The sequence below is a fragment of the Bactrocera tryoni genome, chromosome 3 (assembly GCF_016617805.1).
Source record: "Bactrocera tryoni isolate S06 chromosome 3, CSIRO_BtryS06_freeze2, whole genome shotgun sequence".
NCBI lineage: Eukaryota > Metazoa > Arthropoda > Insecta > Diptera > Tephritidae > Bactrocera > Bactrocera tryoni.
The window spans coordinates 4091157-4115102 of NC_052501.1; the positions used below are offsets into that span (position 1 = coordinate 4091157).

The 23946-nt window shown below is 36.6% G+C and overlaps 1 pseudogene; it reads left to right on the forward strand.

The window, feature by feature from the left end:
* Positions 1–683: 683 nt before the first annotated feature.
* LOC120773036 lies at positions 684–22770 on the forward strand (annotated as a pseudogene).
* The last annotated feature ends 1176 nt before the right edge of the window (positions 22771–23946 follow it).

The following is a 23946-nucleotide window of genomic DNA, read 5'->3' on the forward strand; positions in this document are numbered from 1 at the left end:
GGTTTTCAGAAGACCTTCTTAGATATATTTGTCAAGTAAAAAAGGAAAGAACATAATTTTTTAGTTCCGTTTTTTTAGTTTATTTTAAATTTTGTTTGCATCATTCGTGCAAAGTATTAATAAATTCTTCTGAAATTGCGATAATTAAATATATGAAAACAAATTTTTCTCATCGTCAGACACTTTTTTCGGAAATCCTCCAAGTTTTTTCACAAGTACATTAAATCCTGGAAATGTATTGTCTTTTTTTAATTTAAATAAAATGTATTTAAAACAAAATCATAAAAACGCGCTGCTTCAGGCGTGCATCTGGATATGACCCCATAAATAGTATAGACATTTAATGGTTGATCAATATTACAAAAATTAATTGACGGATTATAAGCTTTCCTTTTCTAAATAAATGGTAAACTATGTAATTATATAATGCTTGCCTATAAAATACTTTGAAATAAATTATAGATATTTTTACTAAAATTAATTATAATTATTTTCAGTTTATTTACCGTTGCAAAAAATCTTTCACCAATCGCTTCGGAAAAGCAAATCAAAACGAGACTGAAACAAATTTAAACTGCGACAACAACACACCTTCTAAAGCCAAGCCATAAAACAACAACATAATCATTACAATAAAATTTTAACGAATTGTATCGAAACTGAAAAAGGAATTTAGTTCGCAAATGTTTCTGGCAATAAATCAAAGAAATGGTCACGCGGCCAAAAGGCGCAAACAGGAGAAAAAAAGACGCGTGGCGGCAGCAGTTGTTACCAAAATTGTTGAACTCAGGCGGAAGCAGAGATGAAAACAGAGGCGACAATACCAGCAACACAACCGTCAGTTGATGCAACAGCATCGGCGGCCGGCTCGACGTCCAGTTTGACTTCCGATTCTCATTGACGATATGTTGCTCGATTTTGTAACTGACATCACGACAATAAGAGCCGCTACGAAAACCAAAATTGCAGCAAAGCCAACGGCAGAGCGATCGCAATCGACAGCGAAATGTAAAAAATGCCAACACGCGCTTTCAAATGGTGAATGCCATTAGAAACATTCAAAGGCCTCCGCGTTTTCAATGTCCCACTATGGCTGTCGCTGTGAATAAGATTCTGCGAATTAAAGTTTATGCAGCTCTGCATTGACGGCCACAACTACGACCACATCCAAGTTTAATCCCGCACACTTTCAACGCCAAATGCGACGCCACCTACTTCATTGTATGCGGTGTATATGTGCCTAGGTACCCTCGCTCTGGCCGTGGCCACACTGTCGGTGCTCTTCTACTCGCATGTGCACTCCGTTGCCAGCAACAAAAGCGCGAGAATCAATAACAAAATGCCGATGGCGTTGACGCCGACAGATGCGAATTTAAATTTGGCTGTATTCCGGGAGCAATTTCAACGTTGTTCGCTTCGAAGAACGTGCTGCGTGGTATAGTGTTGCGAGTACTGGACCAGCGGGAGGGCAAACAAAAAGAGCAGGCAACAAGCGGACACAATGTCATGTTTGGTGGAGCTGAGCTGATCCATAGCCACCAGCAACGGTAAGTAGTGAACTGGAACACCACTGAATTTAACGCTCATCGCTGCCCTGGTGAGTTCATTCTGCAGGCGATGATTAATTGCATTTGCCACATTCAACAATTGCCTACTTATGGCAGGCACCAGCGGGCAACTGCTGTGGTGTTTTTCTGCATCTGCCGGCCAGTTCGTGGGAGATATTTGAGCGTGACTAATTTGGTTTTTACCTGCGGAAGGTGCTGCATCAATGGTGACGTTGGTTGTCCGTTGGGATTGCTAATGGCTTATTAAAAAGCTATCAATATTGTGGGTTGCAAAGAGAAATAAATTCTGGTAAAATGACTGACTGAAGCGGAAGTTATTTTTGTTTTGCGTGCTAGAAAAAGCAACAAACATTTCTTTGGAGGCTTTTAGCTCCTACCCGCCACTTAGTGTGACGTCAGTTCTAAGAATAGCAAAAAAAAAGCCTTCTGAAAAGTTATTTGCAAGCTTAGATTTGAAAGATTCGTCTACCTACGTCTAAAAAATGGACTTTTTTTATATTTCTAATAAAAGTTAAGCCATATAGGTGGACGCAAGCACTATATCAACTTGCTATAATTTATCTTTAAATGCGTTTTACCAAAAGCAGTTTTTTCGTTTTATTTTGACTAAACTATATGTTTGAAATTCCCTAACGCGGATCACCATAGAAAATTTCGAGTTTTGGAAGTAAATTTGTATGAAATTAGGCTTTTATTGCCAATTCAAATGTATAAATTATGAGAACTTCGAGTTAAAGAAGTTCAAGTTATGGAAGTTCATCTGTAATTAAATTCTGTAAATTTTTGCTGATTTTCAAAACATCAAACACCGAAGCCAAACTTACAACTGCATCTTCATTGAAACTCATAAATACCATTAACGAAAATTACATACAAAATCTAGCGAAAAAGTGTGTTGTGAGGCAGAAAAAGAATGCTGGGTCCGATATTCGCACTTCCGTCAAACCAGAAATCTCTACCGATGTCCCCTAAACTTTCCTATCATTATAACAGTGACACAAAGCATTACATTTAACCACATACATAAACACACAGCAACCCATATTTCCAAAAAAAAAAATATTTGAATCGACATTTCCCTAAGTATTTCTATGCTAAGTTAAATTCTTAAGATAATATCAAAATTTGATGTTGATCGGATTAAAATACTTAAAGTTATTTGGTTTCTTGGTAAAAAAGCGTTTAAAACTATAGAGCTAAAAACTATAGCTGAAAATTTTCCTTGCTACTTGAAACTTATTTTGATGACCCCAAAGCATGGTTTAACCAAAACACAATCACTTTTTTAAAAATCCTATTAACCACTTAAGTTTCTGCTGCTAAAATCTATAGCTGAGAAGTTTCATCGGCAGTGGTGTATTCACGGTAGCGTCCAGTGAGGATTTTTGAAAAAAAAAACTAAAATTACGAAAATGTTTAAGAATTTGTCAATGAAATTAAAAAATTTTGATCAAATATTATTTGTAGTTTTTAAATCTGTTTAAAGTTGGTACTAGTGGGAGGAGGCTAGTCAATTATTCAATCAAAAATTATGTTAAGCTGCTCTCACGTGGTGGTCATAACTTTATTTTATGTATGGTAAACTATTTTAATGATCCAGGCATATTGTTGTATACACAAGAGTATCTTCCATTTTGTGTGCGCACGAAATAAATAAAGTTCTCTTCAAAAGGCCTTGAATACAAGTATGTTAATAAGCCCCCTTTTATCTTTATTAATTTACTCTCAATAAATGCAAATATTTGCGGTTTTCAAGCAAATTTCATCGAGTTCGTTTAATGTTTATAATTGAACCTCGCTAAATACACTTCAGTATTGCCATAAAATACCATATATTTTGGGTAGACGAAAAAGTCTTTTCATATTTCTAGCCCAACTTCAACCTTTTAGTTTATATTTATAATGAACATTAATGAATCAAATATGTACTATTTCAGTCGACCACCCTTTGCTATTTTTCTGCTAGATACATTATTCCATTAGTGTAAAACTTTTTCAGGTTTCTCCTCGAAAAGCTTCGACAAGTAATTTTCACAGGCTCCTCTTGAAGCCAACTTTAAATGCCAAGAAAATGGTAGTCCGAAGGTGCGACATCAGGGCTATATGGTGGATGTATCAAAAATTCCCAGCCAAGCTCACCCAGTTTCTGCCAAGTCATCAAATATGTGTGTGGTCTAGCGTTGTCCTAATGGAAGACGAAGCCCTTTCTGTTGATTAGTTTTGGCCGTTTTTTTGGATTGCTTGCTTCAATCTTATTAGTTGTTGACAGTAAAGTATACAATCAATCGTTCGACCAGGTTGGAGCAGCTCATAGTAGATTATTCCTTCCCAATCCCACCAAACATTCAGCATAAGCTTTCGAGACGTCAATCCTGGCTATGCGACCATTTGTTGAGCTTCCCCACGCTTGGACCATGATCTTTTTCGCACATTTTATACAAAAATTTCTTCATTATTTTCACTTATTTTTGAACAGCTGTAACTTTTTCAACTTTTCCGATACGAAATACTTTTCCGACTTTACTAATTAATCAGCAGGTGTGTAGGTATGAAATTTACTGCAGAGACTGCCTGCTTATTAAATCGATTTTACTCAATTTTTCATACCCTTACAGTAAACTGTATAACTTTGCATCGCCAATAAGTCTTCGTGGCATCGAAATCATCCGCTCAGCAATAATACTGTGTCAATGAGTGCTTGAAATATTCAATATCATCAGGCTGGAGCTGATTATCAGCTCGAAATTTTATTGCTGAGCGCTTTTCTGCAACTTGATTTCTCTGATTTCTTGTTCAAACGGTGTTTAAACACATACACACACTTTGGTAGTTCAACTCCTACGCTGCCGTGAGTGTGGTTTGATGCCTGTGCTTTTCCATTTACACCTTTTTGCTTTCGGTACCACTGAATGTTGTTGCAACGCGCTTACTTGCTTTGCAGTCCTATTGAACTCACTTATTGGTTTGATTTTCTCTCTTTAGCTGATTCCTTCATTGAATTTTTCAACCCGGATCACCGCAAAGTGCTGGAAGAGCAGGATAAGGAAATACGCAAACGTCCAGGACTAAAAGAGCTGAGCCCGGCGGTGACGAGTGGACCGAAAGGTAATTTTGGCATACTCGGTCGTGCTGGTCTCGACGGACGTGATGGTGTGGCAGGTGAGCTTTGCGTAGGTGGTGTACCTGGACATGCTGGTGCCATCGGCATACCTGACAAAGATGGTCTACTCGGCGTGGATGGGCGAGGTGGTCGAAATGGCAAGGACGGCAAAGAAGGTGCATCTGCACCGTAGAGAGCTCAGGGACCACACGGAGAGAGAGGATTGGAAGCTATAGGTTGCCAACCTGTTTTAGTTTATTGTAAATATGTGCTTTTTAATAAAATGTTCGGAGTAGGCATATGCTGTACTAAAGTTTGAGCTATTTGTAATCCATTACACCTCCTTCCTCAAGAAGTAATAAGACTTCCATAGTACATATATATACAGTACAGTACAGTATATATATACGATTGCTTGTACGCTGTATATGTATGCTCCATTCGCTGAAACTTTCCTTCGAATTGTCGAGTTTTAGATTCGAGCTTTCGTCTGCATTTACGATTTCCATTTACTTTGCTTTCTTCCTGATTCAATCACAGCTAAAATAACAAAATCCGTTACAATTTTACAAGTATGCCAACGAGGTGAGTCCATCTCACGGCTTGGCAACTTTTGCCTAACTTTCGTCGATTATTTACACAATTCCATACAAACGAATAATAGGCTATTGGCAGGCGAATCGCCTCACTCGCACCAGCACATGCACTTCAGTTCGTTTCCGGCAACTAAAATTTATTTTTCCGTTATTTATTTAGAATTATAGCCGGGTGTTGCTTCGCTTTAGGGTCCTCAAAAAGCAGTATTTGAAGTGGCTACTTCCTTAAGGTGCGATTTAGGGCACTTCCTCCGTTGCTGTTTTTCTTATTTTGCCCTAATTTATTTCCGTCGCCAGGCATATTATGCATTATAAGTTTCTTGATTCTTTGTCTTTGTTGAACACAGTGAGTTCGTTTATTGTTCTTTATATTTTGCCTTTTGTTTATCCTTTTTATTTGCTTTTGTGAGCAGTTTCTGTTTGTGTTTGCATTTATTTGTTCCTTATTTTGCAATTTCCTCGTTTCTTTCGTCTACAGCACTGATTTGTTGCAGTAAAAGTTTTGAGAACATGGCCGAAAGTTATTTGCCAATCTGAAGAAGTGTTGGTGGCTACTAAAACTATGCTACCGTAAAAGAAATGGCTCAAGGAGTGAATGGAAATTGTAATTTGGATTAAAGGTTTGCTGACGCTGTTCATCTACTTCTATTTGAATTTCGAAGTGCTTAACAAGGTGTTTTTTGATAGGGAATGTAATACGACTAAGACTTATTCAACAGGGAAATAGTGCCGAAAATGTTTCCTTCTTGTTGAATTCTCAAACTGCCTACAATTCAATTCTCAGCAAAATAAAAATTTTAGATCCAGCCTAACACCTTTGGTTTTGAGTTCTGACCCATAATGCCCCTGAGCTACTTGCTCTTAAATCAATCTCGCAACAATGGCAGGTGTTTGTTTTGCCCAAGCTGTATGGAGGAAGGCAAAGTGTAATCATCTTGTCACTTTCACCTCTATTGTCCACCTTTTCCAGATCGCGAATGAAATATTTTTTTATTTACACCCTCGTCGAACGCAGTTAAATGGCTGGGAATAATATTAACCGCTTTGACAAATTCGTGGTAAGTTTGAAAGACTTTGTCGATCTATGTAGGTCTGGTGAAAGTCTGGTAGAAGTTTTGGAAGTTTTTCTCGTATAACAAAGTACCAACATTTACAGCTGTCCAAGCCAAATTCATCGATGGGATCAACCTTGCGAACTAACTCAACTGAATCTAATCTTTTGTTTTGAAAATGAAATAAATTAAAATATTTCCTTTAAACTCGAATATCCCCCACTTAAATGAGTCATAACAATTATGTTGTCCTTTAAGACGTCACTTTACAATCGCAACATTGCGGTCGTTGACATTTTAAGTAGACCGCTATATAATTTTGTTTTATCATAATACTTTTTGTGTCAATTAATTAATCGCCTCAATATTTGCGCTAAACAAGTGCACAATAGCTCTTAAGCTACTTAATTATCAAAGAAGTCCATTTGATATTATATTAGAAATTCATGCTGCCATTGCAGACTTGAATACGCCGCACATAGAACGCTTCGTAATCCCGCCAGAGGCAATCCGATGCCGCATGTTGAGTGGCGACACGATAACGGGTGCAGAATTAATATTAGCGGCGTCGAAAATAAGTACAATCGAGTTTAAAAACACTTTCATTATCGTAGAAAAGCCTATTTTAATTGGCGATTTACACGAAATTACCGCTGGTCAACAGTTAACCGCATTACATGTACTTATTCTATATATAGTATAACCATCCCAGTGTTATAGAGATAGTGCTTTAATGCTTAATATTTCATCGTAGTCCATTTCAGTGTCTTCGGTTACCGGGCCTTATTTGAAATTCACAAGCATCACTCGACATCAAATGGTGGTCTGGTGCCAGTCACGAATGCCACCTTTCTCATTCAAGTTCACTGTAAGTAGAGTTTTGGGTGATAAGTTAATACTAGTATCAATTTATGAAATTTTTAACTTTTATGAACAGTTAATTAGCAGTATATTTTAGTTGTCTCAAAAAAGCGGATATATTTTTAATGCGCGATAATTGAATAAAAGGAAGCTTTTATGAACCAATTCGCATTTAAAATTTTATGTTAATTAATTCAAGTTAATAAGTTAAATTTCCCTAAATGAGCACATTAAGAGCTAAAAAACTTAATAGACATTTTGTACTCATTCACTTAAAGCGTTGGTTGTAAAAAATTCAACACTATTTGTGTAGTAAACCTTGCGAAGTACAAATTAGGGTGTGTCGCTTAGCAAAGAAAGTTATTTATTATTATTATATTATTATTAAAGGCTCATAGTTTTTTAATCAATGATTGGGAGTAACAATATATCACTGACTCTCTAAAGAGTCTTTCTCGTTTCATTTGGAATATTTGAAATTAAGTTTATTATTGGTGATGTAGACCATCTGATCGAATTGGACCCGTCCATATGAACTGTGCACGCAATTTAGGTCGTTAAATTTTTTCAAAGATTGCTATAACCTTTTTTTATGTTTGTGTGACGCTCCTTATATAACTAGTTCGTGGTTGGCAGCTGTTTGCTTACGATGTGAAATATTTTTAGGTGTATTATTGGGGGGTTGGAAAAGGCTTTTCGTATTTCTAATCAAATTTCAACTTATTTTCTGTACCATTTTGGTCGACCACTTCTTGCCATTTTTCCACAAGAGGCATTATTCCACGAATGTAAAACTTTTATCAGTGTTAATTGAAATTTCGAATTTTCCAGAACGGAAGCGAGCGAACCGTGGCTCCAAGAACTGATAAAACATTGTCTCCGTAAACTTCACAAAATTCATTGGTGGCTTGCGTGACATTCTTCCCATTTTTATGCAAAGATTTCAAAACATTGCGAATTTTTACAATATTTTCACTCATTTTGGAACAGCTGCAACTTTGTTTCAATTTAATTTTTTAATTTATTTATTTAATTTATTTTTTTTTTCATGAAGCTTCAAATCTCACCTTTCTAACACTATGTATATGGTAAGACATAATGTCATTGGTAACACTGGAGATATAGTACGACTGCAACGACATCTGTTGACAAAATTCGAAATACAAAATTCGACTGCCCAATATTACCATAAACAAGTAAGGAAGGGCTAAGTTCGGGTGTCACCGAACATTTTATACTCTCGCATGATAAAGTGATAATCGAGATTTCATTATACGTCATTTACATATTTTTCAAATACCGTATTTTTGTAAAGTTTTATTCCGCTATCATCATTGATTCCTAATGTGTATGTATATTATACAGAAAAGGCATCAGATGGAATTCAAAATAGCGTTATATTGGAAGAAGGCGTGGTTGTGAACTGATTTCACCCATATTTCGTACATGTTATCAGGGTGTTAAGAAAATATTATAAACCGAATTTCATTGAAATCGGTCTAGTAGTTCCTGAGATATGGTTTTTGGTCCATAAGTGGGCGATGCCACGTCCACTTTCAATTTAAAAAAAAAGGCTGAGTGTAGCTTCCTTCTGCCATTTCTTCTGTAAAATTTAGTGTTTCTGACGTTTTTGTTAGTCGGTTAACGCACTTTTAGTGATTTTCAACATAACCTTTGTACGGGAGGTGGGCGTGGTTATTATCCGATTTCTTCCATTTTTGAACTGTATATGGAAATGCCTGAAGAAAACGACTCTGTAGAGTTTGGTAGACATAGCTATAGTAGTTTCCGAGATATGTACAAAAAACTTAGTAGGGGGCGGGGCCACGCCCACTTTTCCAAAAACAATTACGTCCAAATATGCCCCTCCCTAATGCGATCCTTTGTGCCAAATTTCACTTTAATATCTTTATTTATGGCTTAGTTATGACACTTTATAGGTTTTCGGTTTCCGCCATTTTTTGGGCGTGGGAGTGGGCCGATTTTGCCCATCTTCGAACTTAACCTTCTTATGGAGCCAAGGAATACGTGTACCAAGTTTCATCATGATATCTCAATTTTTACTCAAGTTACAGCTTGCACGGACGGACGGACGGACGGACAGACAGACATCCGGATTTCGACTCTACTCGTCGCCCTGATCACTTTGGTATACATATATAACCCTATATCTGACTCTTTTAGTTTTAGTACATACAAACAACCGTTATGTGAACAAAACTATAATACTCTCCTTAGCAACATTGTTGCGAGAGTATAAAAAGGTGTTGGCTTAAAATTTTGTGTTTCCAATGAAACACCAAAAGGCTACGGAAACCATCGAAAATATCGCAAAAGTGTTTTGGAGCGTCCACTTTATCAGGAAATTTTAGTGGCACAAAGTATTCGGTGAAAGTCGTGTCTTATGCGTGTTGCACCTCAATTGATGACGATAGCGGTGAACAAGTTAAAGAAATCGTGTTTGAAAACTGTTTTGTTGGTTTTAGAGATATAGCAAAATGTCTCAATATCGCTTATTGATCGCTTAACACATTTTGATTAATATTTTGGACATGAAGTGTGTCAATTGTACCCAAAATTCTGATTCTTTGGAAAAGCGACACGAAGTAGAAGTCAGAAAAGGGATACTTGACAACGTAGCTGAGAACTCTACATTCATCAAACACATCATAACTGGAAGGGAGACGTGGGTTTATGAATACCACTTCGAAACCATCTAATAATCTAGCGAATGATACTTCAAAAATTAACCGTGGCTTACACTAAATGTTTGAAAAGTTTTATTAAGCTTTGGCACGTTTGTATTGGCCCAGCAGCCCATTTCGAAGGCGATAATTAAAATTTGTACAATACCTCAAAGTGTTTTTTTTTTGACAGTCCGGATCAAATTTGATCAGATGTAAAATTTTTGGTAAATAGTAACAACTAAATGACTACCTTAACTCCTATTCATGTTAAATTCAAATAAAAACTAAATTACTTGTAAAAGCATAAAAAACGGTGCGAAAATGCAATCTATGGAAAAAGTAAAACCGTTTGAAAAAATTCCATAATTTGCAAGCATTTCACTTTTTGCCATAAATTTCAACGAATACTTTTTATTTTCTTTTTTTTTATATAACACATTTACATATGTTCATACATACATAGGTGCTGTGCATGAGTCTATTTAACTAAAATATAAATTCTCACTTTCCTTTCTACACACTTTCCATTTCCAGTTTTACCAATGATTTATGCTGAGGACGCACAGAGTGCAACGATCGAATGCATGGTGAGTACGACAATGTAGAAAAATATTAACACTTTCTAGAAAATAAATATTTTGCCATAAATAGAATGAAATATGAGTGGCAAGCTGAAAATTCTGAATTCAGGGGTCAGAAGCGGAAAAAGGAAAACAGAAAAGAAAATTGCCCTGCTTTTCATTTCACTGTAGGGTTAATACACAAGAATGCTTCAAAGTTTGTGAGATTTAAAAAATAACATTTGGGAATGTTGGTAGATATGAGTTTTAGATAAAACCTGAACAGCTGGCTAGCAACAAGGAAAATAATGCGCCGATAGAAAGCTGTACAATCTTTTTACAATTTTTTTATAATTTTTTAGTTTCAAATAAAGCTAATTTTTAATTTCTCACTCTAAAAGCTTTTCATTTCTCTTCACATTAATATTCAGGTATTAGCTACGGATTAAATTCTCTTCTGTATTTTAAATTCACATTGGGTTAACTTCACAACAAAAACGCTTAAATCCGCATTAATTTCGTTTTTTTGTAATCCCTTAATTGTTATATAATGGGTACAAGCTTAATTTGCATTTTATTTTACATTTATTCCAAGCTATAAAAACTGGAAAGCAAAAAAAGTCAGCTAATTTAGATTGTAACGAGGCGAGCGAAAACATTGCTAAATGAAAATACCGTTAAAATAAACAAGTGAAATAGTTCTAGCAACAACAACAAATGTTAAACTATGCATTATTTACCATCCAGCTAATATCTGTTGTCTATCCATGCATAATTACGCTTGAACTACATACAAATTCCGCAATTTGGGTTGAGTCTAACGCTAATTTAAAGCGCAAATATAAATATGAAATTCGGTTGGCTTCAGCACATTAGCGCTACTTTTTTGGCAACTGATTGCTAATTGATTAGTTTTGGCCGAAGCTGGCGCTTTTGCGGTTATTATAAAATAATTGTGGTGGATTTTGTGGGAGTTGTGTGTTTTTCGTTTAATTTGAAGCTTTGTTTATATACTATTATTATGCTATACTTTGTATGTATGGCACTTGTTTGCTTCATTTGTCGGATTTATTGGTTTCTTTGTTTATATTGGTTTCTAGGTGAGGCCTTGTGTTCCACCTAGGAACTTGTGGAAATATGTACTATATATAAACTTACTTTTAGTAAAAAGAATATAAGTATTTGCTTTTGGTGAAGTATTTTGTTAGGCTCGGACATACCACATGGTCAAATTTGACTCGGGCTGAAAAAAAACTGCATTTTTACTTAATTTAGAAAAGTCTTTATTATCGTTTTCAAATCCAATACAAGTATACAAGAATAATTTCCAATATATTCAGAGCCTTCAGCGAGTTTTGATTTCTTCGGTTTCGGCAGGTTGTTGGACTGTTTTTAGATCTTTCTCATAAAACTATGCCTTGTATCCAGTAATAATGCGTCTAACACTGACCCGAAACATGCGATAGATCAGTTTGTAGAGATTCTCTGATTCAGAATAGATGGGCGATTCGCTTGAGGCAAATTTTCAATTGCTTCGAGACTCACTTTGAGTACATTGTGCCATCAAATACTTGTGGTCGTGATAAAGTAGACTCCCAAAATACTTATACGACATTTTTCACGATTCCGTAGTCGTGATTGGAATATGGGAAAAATCGCCAGACAAACTATTCCAGTCGTAATCAACCTTCTGCTAAACACTCACTAATTGACATATTTAGAGTTAACTTCAGGAGATCAGTAAAACCCAGTTATCAACCATGGTTGTGAGAAAAAGTTTTCTTTTATTCCGCACGCAGTTTATGTGGAGTAGTCTGGGTGAAATTAGATCAGATATTATTATACTCGTATGTACTTTACCTAAGGCTACGGAGTATGCATATAAGAAGAAAAAGTTGTATGTTAAATCTGTAAAGAGGAGCTTTAAGAAGTGGTTTTGATTCAATCCTAACATCAAATATTCCACAGCAAAATATGTTTGCGTCTATCCGATGTTTGCTCCAGCACTCTCATCAAAAAAAATTCTAGATTTTTAATTAGCCTAATTTTTTAAGTGAGTACACTAATCCCGACTCGCTCTTTATTATACAAATAAATGCCTTGTATTACCTCGTCAACATGCGAGTGCAGCATTACACTTCAATAAGAATGAAATTCTGCACTTTTCCTCATGCTAAACCACCTAAACTGTTTCTGAAAAATGGGTGAAAGCTTACAAAAAGTCAACAAAAGCATGTCTCCACTTTGCTAAGTGATGCAGCCAATTTACCAGCACGCTTAACAAGAAAGGTTAATCGCCATAATGACAGCATCAACATAGCAACAGCAATAACAACAAGACATGCAAAAACGTGGTGAATAATTGATTACTTGAACAAGCATAAAAACAAAATGACAAAGGTAAAATTAAGACGAGAGAGAAATGATTTCAAAGCCAACAACTCACATACCAAACCAAAGTGTTAGGGACAATGTAAAGGGTGCAACAATAATGAGTTTACATAAATGTATATGGATGTAAGTGAAACGCTTACCTTATATACCATGTATTTATGTATATCGTTACGTCTTTACCGTAAGAGCCTCGATAACCTACAACCTCAGGTCTCAGACGTAGGGTTATGTCACCTAAATAAATGGTTTGCTGTAAGTGAAGCACGAAAAGAGACTATAAAATTTTGTCAATGAAAAGTTATTTCATCCATATCATAGCTAGCTAATTCCTCAGAAAATGTCTTAGCTGATATACACCATGGCTATAAATAAGTTTAAATTTAAGCAGTGCATACATCCCTTTCAAAATACCTACACAAAATTTAATTTAACGTGACAAGGTTGAATATTCTCTTACTCTTTTACTATCATAACATCTTCGTAACTTGTCCAGACACCCACATCTCAACTCATGGCTGCCTACACCAAAGCATGTGAGCAACACATGCCTTTGATTATTTCTTTACTGTACACTCGGAGACTTTCTGTTGTTAGATTCAACTCGTGGATTACTCACTCTTCCAGTATTGTATAATCGTAGGCACCTATGTGATCCCTCAGCTTTCCCTTCAACTGTATGTTTTTGTCGAATTTTCCATCACTTGGGAGTGTTATCCTTTCGTCGGCACACGTTGACGTCTCGACTTATTATGTGGCATAGCCGAGGGGTGCTAAATGACCACCGATGCTGTCAGCTTTATATTTATTACAAGAAATAAAATTAATTGTGCAGTGAAGTACACCCTTGGAATTTGTTCTATATCTTATTTGATATGAAGCAAGCGATGCTGAAAACTGTAAATGATGCTCATACTCATTTGAGTCAAGTGTTGGGTTGTTGCTATGACAGTTAAATCTTAATTAGTCACATATGTGGCAGGGGCTTAGAATCTACATCCTTCTGTGAGAACTTTATGTCAATTGTTATCTGAAATTTTTAGGATTTGCACATTGTAAGCTGAAGAAAATGGAGCTTTTCCTTACGCAGGTTCATTTTTCAAACAGGTGAAAAAATTAGGAGATAATTAGTGTCTTTAAAGTAAAATTAAATTTTTTTGTGTTTTTATTGATGCGATTAAAGTGACTTCTGTGTCACAGGTGGAAGCATTTCCTGAGGCAATTAAGTATAGGGAGCGTGCTTACAATGGAAAAACTCTAGATCCAGGAGTTAAGTACCAAATCGAGACATACACTGACAGGTACTCATTGCATGTCTATAAAATATAGTATAAATAATAAGAATTTATGAAGCGAAATGATCAAATATTTATCAAACCATCCAGCTTCAAGACAACAATGCGTTTGACCATAACGAATTTGAGGAAAGACGACTTCGGCTACTACTACTGTGTGGCACGCAATGAAATGAACGCAACTATGGTTAACTTTCAAATTGCGCGTCAGTTTGCCAAGCAGATTTATGTCCACGTAAGAGCGTGAAAAATTGGCTATAAAGATTGTGTGGCTTTTATTTTCAGCGCAAGATCCCAACAGCGAGATGCCATATGTAGGAAAGGAAATTAAATTCTACGGACAGCGGCCACCGGAAAGTGAATGCCCATTGTGCGAGCAATGCCCAGATCCAAGGTGAGTTTATATGGTAACAAGATTGCAAAAAAGCAAAAACAATAATACCAAATCCACAAGCAAGCCCAGTCCACCGAAAGTGAATGGCGTTGAATGTACATAAAGTCACTGCGGAGCATCACATGCGCTTTATTGGCTTTGTTGTAGTCGAAAGGGTTTTTATTGCTGTTTTTCGCTTTGCTGTTTCTGTTTCGCGCTTGCAGCTGCATTTTCATGTTTGTCTACTTTCGTTTAAATGTGTGTTAGTTGAGCATCCAGGAGAAGTGGTACGGTTCCGCCTTTTTTAATTAAAATCACAATTTATCGCTTGCCATTGCCTCAAAGCGCGCAGTAAAGTTAGCTGGTAAATGGTGTCATCTACCGTTATAAGCGCGCATTTCTATCGCCACGCTCAGATAGCTAATCGCCTACAAGCTTGTATACGTAGTATATGGATATATATTTTTTGTAGTTGATGATAGCTGATGTGAGTGTGTGTGTTTTGTATCACATGCCGCTGCTTCACTACTTTCTAGCAGTTTTGCCAGAAAGTGCTATCTGTGAAGAACATAATTAAAATTTATTTTATGCAGGTTCACTTGGTTAAAAAACTCTTGCTTATGCCACGTGTCATGGTGGCCCCATACACACACATACATGCCACATACATGCAGGCACTCGAGATAAACAAAAAATTACGTTGGCTTCCTTTTAGCCCTCTGGATTATAAACTCACCGCATTTATGTTGTCGCAAAAAAAGTTTAAACTCTGTAATTTTACGCTCTGACCGTTATATTTCTACTTCGTCCACCTGTTTTTGCTCACAGGTGTCATAACTTTTAGCGCACGCCTATCTGGCCGCTGAGCACTGCTCTTCCACTCGTAAATTCAATTTACCTTTAGCACAGATTTCCCACAAATTACCTTTTGTTTATATTTATTTTCCTTTCCTTTTTGTTATTTGCTTTTATTGTCCACTTTCATTGGCGTCCATTTGCGTTTTGCTTAATGAACAAATCCTCTCCCACACAAAACCCACTCAAATCGGCTTATTAACACCTCTGCGCGCCTTTCCATTTATGAGTCCATTAAATATTCATAACTTCGCACTTATTTCGAACAATTAATTTTATGCTTTTGACAGCCTGTACCAGGGTAAGGACTCGATTAATTCGAACTTCGAAATTTAACCCACCGGAAATTATAGCTACCCAGGACTGCCAAAGAGAAAAAAGAGTAAGTGCATAACTTAAATCTCATATATGAGTTAAAAGTTGTTTATATTTAAATATGGAATTTCATCTTTTGTTTAAATCAATTACGAAATGTCGCTCGCTTTTTTCATTCCGCCTCTTTTTCTCTTATATTAGGTTGGTTGTTGTACGCAGTCGGCAAACCGGTATTCCATAAGGCAGTTAATGAGATTTATGGTTGCTGGTTGAAGGATCCAGTTAGTTCGGCGGATGTTGATCATGAAAAGACCTACGTCACCGAAGAAAATGACACGCATAACTTGTATGAATATCCCACGAAATTGAAGTACCGCATGATTTGGTCGCCACGTCGGAAATATAACATTCCAAAGGGTATTCAAGTAAGTAGTTGTTGTTTTTTTAGTTTTGATATTATGAAAGTTTGTAAATCTCTATAGTACATATATAAATTAACAGCCTATCAAGTACATATATAAATTAACAGCATGGAAAACTTAGTCGATTTAGGAATGTTCGTCCGTCTGTATATTTATTTTATTTCTCAGTTCTCGAGATATCGATCTGAAATTTGGCATAGATTATTGTCCGAGACGGCATTACAATATGCGACCTTATGATTTAAATATATAGATAAATTGAGACGTTGCACTGCGACCTATGATATATTGTGCCCACCCCTTTATCACGTATGGTCACAAGTATCCTGAACCATTCCAGGAGCCCGCCGGACGCGGCTGAGGTGATGTGATCCCTATCCACGTAAATGGAGCCTGTAGTTTCCTTTTCCATGTCGCTGAAATGGCAGTTTGCGCAAGAGACTATGCCGATGTTGGACAAGTGCTTTTTGAGTCTGCAGTGCGCTGTATAGAGTGCGACAAGGAGGCGGAATTTGTCTCGGGGGATGTGCATTATTTCCTTAAACCTTGCAAGGTTGTAAACTCCCAGAAGTAGCTTGGCATGGCGCATTCCTACTGCCTGCTGCCAATGCTGTTCTCTTCCCACTCTCTCCTCCGTCCCATCATTTTGGACGCTGCCGCAGAGCGGGAACCTCATTATTGTTCAGATCATGTCACCATTGCATTTAGCTCCCATGGAAAACTTTGTCAAATGTATTATAGGTGCAACCGAATTTTATTTTTTTTTTCTTGTTTTTGTATATGTTTCGTAGGCTTTGAGCAAAAGCTTTCCCGAACCTATGACAACATTAACGACAATAAGTACTATTTAGGTATATTTCATCCGATTCGCTAAAACCAACACCAATACCATATTAATTTTAAAACTTTAAACTTTGATGAGTCTTCATAGCATGTTAGCGCTTTAAAAAGCTCAGATAAGCATTAAACTCAAAGGAGAGCAAACCTTTAAATGCCACCTGAGAGAAATATTTTCAGAAAAGTTTTAACCCTTTGAATTTAACTCACACACCTGTGATTGCTAGTGTCTGTTTGACGTATTCCTGGGGACAAATACATACAAAATAATACATATCTAAATTGGCTTTCTTGAGCTTGTACGCTTGTGTTTGCTTGACTCGCCGTAAATGCATTGCCACCTCACTTTCAAACACAGCAAGAATATTTCATCGTAAAACTTTTCTGTTGAACAAATATTTTGTTTCTCCAGCTGTGTAAATCTGCACTTGTGTGTGTGCGTGGTCGAGAGGCTGCACACTTTGGTGTTTACGATATGGTTGAATGCTAACAACAATCACTTTGTAGCGTGAACTATCTCAGTGACTATCACAAGCAATAAGAGTACAAGCGATTCTTGACCTAACTGACTCTACATATACATACTTAGATAGCTAACTACGCATATACAGGAAAAGTGGAAATAAAAGCGCTAGAGACAAACGTTGGTAAGTGAAACCTTTATCCTTCACAGCCAAAAGGGTTGAGCCATAGGGAGTTAGTCAGTATTCCTCCTTTTTAAGGTGTTCCTAGCTACAAATCTGAATTCCTTAAATAACATTGTGTTCTATTGGGTCCATAACTATATTCATGCGGTGTGCAAGAAATTGCGTAACTATATTATTATTCCATAGTTCCAATATTCTGCACGTGCCCTTGTGTGTCCTTTTTAGTATGTTTCATTCATTGGAAGTATTAAAAAACAATATTTTTTTTTCTCACAAATATGTCGAACTTTGTGCGTGAAATAGTGTTTTAAGGGAAGTTCTTCTACACTACCTTTAAATGCAGAAAATTCATCCGAAAGTTACAGTATTTTAGAGAAAGTTTATGATGAACATGCTATACCTAAGCAGACATACCGGAAGATTTAAAAGTCGTCGTTTAGGTTTGGAAGACGTATAATTTACTGGGTGGCCAAAAAAAGTTGAATATTCAGAACTCAAATCATTACTCGATTGTTTGAAAACATAAAAGAATCTCGCAGAATCTGGCAAATCAGCCAAATCGATGACAAAGCCAAAAATAATCTTCTTTCTTCTGGGTAGGGCCAGAAGCGCCTATAGTATTATGAGCTTTTACAACCCGCTGAAACCTTTAATAAGGAACGCTATCGACGACAACTCATCAAAGTGAGGCAAGCGATTTCAGCAAATCGTCCGGAATTTCCGACAAGACTCGAGTGAATACTTTTCCATCATGTCAACGTTCGGCCTCATATTGCAAGACCGGTTAACAATTATTTGAAAATAGCGGTTGGAAAGTTCTGTCTCACCTACTTTGTAGCCTGGACCTTGCCTCTTTAGACTGCCATTTGTTCCGGTCGATGTAATATGATATTATTGGTTCATATCAGAACAGATGAATTCCGCGAACCAGGAAGCTTAGCTGAAATTGACAGTAGCCGCCTCAACAAATTTGTGATCGGCAAAACGCTTCGTTAATTTATGAGGGTCTTTATGATCAATTTCATAAGAGTTCTAGGTATCACGAGCGACTGGATATAAGCTGTTTAAGTGTGATCCCTGCTAGAATCGACCATTTAACCTAACTTAACCATTCTTATAAATAAATGAAAAAAAGAAGCGCTTCAGACAAAAATTTTACTTTTTTATTTGAAAATTCCAATTAATTCACAATAAATGGATAATGTTTAACTAACCAATCACTGTGGCAGTTTTTTTAATTTTAATTTTCAATTTAAAGTAATCGCCTACTGATGTGGTATAGTAAATTACTATGTATGTAGATATGTACGCAGTATACATATATTGGCATGCATAAAACAATCAGCGTGTATTTCTATTTGTGCATATCCATACAACATTTTTGCTTTTGTATGCATTTATTCATTTATCTTGTCCTTTCACTTTATTTGTTTGTTTGTATTGCCATTCTAGTTATTCCCTTGCCATATGCTGACACAGCTGTTGGCAACCGGCTGTATTCGATCGACCACAATTACATGGACTTCAACGTGGATGAGGTTGGCCTGTGGGTGATCTACAGCACTTTCGACTCAAACAATACGCTAGTCGCCAAGGTGAGTTTTCATTCAAACTTTTATATTTACCTGTATACATATGTACATACGAGTATTTACAATGACACCTCCGTTTGAGTAATCCCAGCGAACATAAAGTAGATATTAAAGAGGTATTGCAAAAGGTATTGAACGAGTATATTTCTTTATTTTACTTCGATTTGAAGTTGAAGGCTTGCAAGCTTTTGTTAAGAGCTTTTAAGAAGTCGATATTTCTTTTTTTTTATAATTGAATTATGAAAGAATAAACCCATTCGATAGTGACCAGTCAGAACACCTATAATTATAGCGAGATTGACTTGAAATGATTATACGAGGAAATTTCTGTTTTTCTAAGTTCCCAACTGAGATGGAAGATTTATATAAGTCGCTATAGTTAGTTTTCAACATATGTATATCTTCTTCGAAATTGTCTGCATTGGTAATATCGAAACTTTTCCAAACAGCGCAGGCCGATTAGAGGCAGCAGTGCAACGTGCCCCTTCGAATATGACTGATGAATACTTTAAGTTTCTGTCATCGCGCGCTTCGAAATAACAAAAGTTACTTACTGTGTTACGTTTTTAGTTCAAGATAAAAGCTGAAGGTCTACGAAGTAGTTTTTGTGGCCTTATGGGTTATTGCTATACTTATTCTCATCTTTAATAGACCCTTACTTGCTGTCACATTTCCAAGCACAAACACTTAGTGAAACTTATTTTGATTGTCACTTTTATTGCCATGACACCACGTAGAAATCAGGCGCACGCATTCGTAGCATTCAGTGCTATGAAGATAATTTAACTTCATTTATGCTTTGTTCGACTATAAGCGACAGGTGTCGCTGCTTGTTTTGTGGCATGTTCTTTAGAACGACGCGCCTCCTCAAGATGGCATATGCTTTTATTATCTGCTTCACTTGGGGCATGTGCTCAAGTATAAGGAATTTCTATTCATTTTCTGAAATGCCAGAAGCACGTCATAAACTACAGTACATATGCTATATGTATATATGTATATGTGACCTGGTCTACGAAAAGGGGGCTAACGTGCGAAAACTAGTTTTCTGGGAAAAGCTGTCAGTTTCTCGTCATCTCATTAATTGTTCTTCTTTTTTTGACACCTAAGCCCCGTTTTCGTAGACCAGCCATCTTCTATACATCTTGACATTGCATCAGCCATGGAATAAGACTAATAAAAAATATTCTTCCTGCGCTTTAAGAAGTTTTGGGTAAAGGCAGCACAATGGCGATTCCTATGCACTCATACTCTACTTTAGCTCTCGCTTGAACTTCTATTATCCTTACGAGGCTCTTCATTCTTTGTATTCGAGAAGCTCATATTTTTGTAATGCTAAAATAATAGCAAAACAGCATCTACTAGATGCCTCCATCTCTAATTGAACTGCATCAAGTTTCCACATGCAAGTACGTTAGACCTTGCAGTGTGCTACTTTCTTGCAATAACACTGGCTGTCCTTGCGCACATATTCTTGTACATTTTTCTATCCTTCTTGTATTACTTTGTTCGCTTATCTGCTTGGAGTATTTCGCCTTAGTCTACAGGTTCTCTATGCATTAGCCATCATATTAGTCATTTGTAGCCAAGGAAAATAAGCAGTAAAGTAACGTATGAATAAAGTAAGTGAGATTGTAGCTAAAAGCATCAAAGTTACCGACGAAGAGCCGAGAGGACTGAAGTATGCCATTATGCGCTCTAAAGCATTCGGAAGGAAGTGCACTCAACAAGCCGGTGAATTTCATAATGGTAATCTTCTGCGCAATTTTCCATTTTCCTTAGAAAAATATAAACGGATGTAGAAACTTTTCTAAAAAGGGAAAAAGAATAATGCCTCTCATGTGGAAACATACATACATACGTAGGAGTATGTGAGATGAGCTCAAAATAGTACTCGGCTTATGTATTAACAAAAGGTATACCTATTAATTATGGGAAACAATGTAGGCAGTGAGAATTATGGTGGTTTTTACAATTCACTCACTTTTAGGGTCATTTCAAGTAGTTGCATTTTACTGTGTCTACCATTGATGCAAGAGTAGAAGCAGTTGAAAAAGTCTTTTCGTATTTTGTTAATGAATGTCATTGCAGTCGTATATCTCCAGTGCTACCAATAACATTGTGTTATACCTTATAGTGGTGGAAAGGTGAGATTTTAAGCTTCAAAATTCGAGGAAGCTGAAAAAAAGTTACAGCTGTTCAAAACTAAGTTAAAATAATGAAGAAATTTTTTGCTATATTTAGAAAGTTTTGTAAAAAAAAGTGAAGAATGCTACGCAAGCCACCCATGAAATTTGTGAAGTTTACGGAGACGATGCTGTATCAGTTCGTGTACCACAGCAACGGTCTGCTCGCTTTCATTCTGCAAATTTCGAACGAGAGTGAAAGATGCACCTCGCTTTGGTCGATGGAAAATATTGACCAGGACCGTCTCATAAACAGCCATGATATTGCTAAGGATCGACTTTGAACCATTTAAAAATGGCTGGCTACAAAAAGAAGCTCGATGTTTGGGTCATTGACATCTGCGATTCTTTGCTGAAATGAAATGAATTCGAACCATTTCTGAGGCTAATGTTAACAAGATATAAAAAGTGGATCAAAATCGACAATAATGTGCGAAAAAGATCAACAAATGGTCGCAAAGTCAGGATTGACGCAACGTTTATGCTGAGAGTTTGGTGGGATTGGGAAGGAATAATCCACTAAGGGCTTCTCCAACCTGGTCGAACGATTGCTTGTACATTTTACTGTCAACAACTGATGAGATTGAAGCGAGAGTCGAATAAAACGGCCAGAACTGATCAGCGGAAAGGGCTTCGTCTTCCATAAGGACAGCGCTAGACCACACATATATTTGATGACTCGGCAAAAACTGGGAGAGCTTGGCTGGGAAGTTTTGATGCATCTACGATATAGCCCTGACTTTGGACCACTGGACTACCATTTACTTGGCATTTAAATTAGAAATACGAAAATACTTTTCGTCTACCCAATGTTATAACCGGAAACGAATAAATTGGTCCTAAGTATTACTCTGTTTGACTAATATGCAATGAAAAACTTGTTAAGATGGTTCAAAAATGGATTCAGGATTATTTCAGCTCGACGCGGACATTCTGGAGATGCAGTACAACTTCAACAACACGCTGGATCATCGCAAATTCGGTGAAATGTTCATCGTTTGTGGCCAGTTGTATGTAATCGACGGTGACGAAATCACATACACGCTATGTCGTCGATTTGTGGAATGGAAAATTACTAAATGTCGACCTGCCATTCTCGAATCCGTTTGGCAAGACAACCACTGTGGGATATAATCCACTCGCTGTGGTGAGTATGCACCGAAGCCAATGTCGGCGGGTTAGCCTGTGTTTGTGTGCGTGTGTATGTATGTATGTGTGTGAAATGTGTTCGATGTCCATAGCAATCTTAATTAACGTGTGGAATTAAGTAAATCTTTATAAAGGGTGATCCCTTGAGCTTTTTACAGAAAAAGTTAATACTGAATGTCCCTTCAAGGATCGAATATTAAGGCAAAAATGTTTCGAAAAAAATTTGGCAAAAAATATATAATTATTTCCTTTTTTAAATATTTTTATAGATATACACTTCCTAAGCCGACTGCCTTTTCTCAACCTATAGTGCTGTTGACTGCTATGTGTACCTACCCTATATGATGTTTCCTCTGCACTATAGTCAGTGTCCTCCGCTATTTCATTACGAGCATCAATGTGTCAGAATTTGTAGTTCTCCACGCTGTAACAAGCAGCTGTATTAATGAACTGCGGCCGCACCGCAACCGATACCGAGGAAAGCTGCGTGTAACGTGAGATGCGTGTGCTTAGCTCCTTGCGGATAAAATAATCGGTTTACCTGCTAGAATTTACCGTACGACAAACAGTGTTGCTGTTGTTGTTGCCACTAATTATGGGTTCGGTTAAAGTGACACCGTAATTCGAAAGTGGATGAGTAAATGTCACATCACGGCTGTGCTTTTGGTCATCATTCTGTCTCTTGGTGAGGCATTACAAATGTGTTTGCTGTTGACATTGTGTCATGTGCGACCATCGTATTGCCACAATGTTTGTAATTCCCAAAAAGTAACGTTGAAGATGTTATATAATATGTATGTATATAGATAAACATATGTATATATATGAATCGATTTAGCTATATATGTCTGTCTGTCTGTATATTCGCGACATATGTAGTCCCTCAGTTAACGTCCGGTACACGAAATATGACATAATTTATTATACAAGGCAATAGCTACAATCTCCAAAGATTTTTTTCAGATCGGACAACTATAACGTATAGCTGCCAAATAAACTGATCGAACGAAATCAAAAAAAGATCGTTTCATACCCTATATATAATATTCTATACTTTGTATACCCTCTTTTATACCCTATTCTATACGCCCTTCTATAAATAATGCAACTGCGAAGTGTATATACTAGATAAATCATATTAATAATTGTAAAGAAAATATAATTTAACCGTTACGTGATATTTGATTTTTTCATCGTCACTTTGTTCCGTCGCGACGTTTTTACAAGGTTACGTATACGCACCAACGCCTTATACTTCTTTGAGAAAACTAGCAAAATTTCAATAGCCAAAGCCATGCTCCCTCTTTTTTGTTATATGCACAGCGAATATGTACTTATATTTATTATAATTAATTTTGGTATATCAAAATATATGAATGGCGTCACTGTCTAGCATTCGCATTTCTTACATATACAGCCGCAGAATATTCCTTTGGTTTTGCTATAGTGGTCCACTAAAG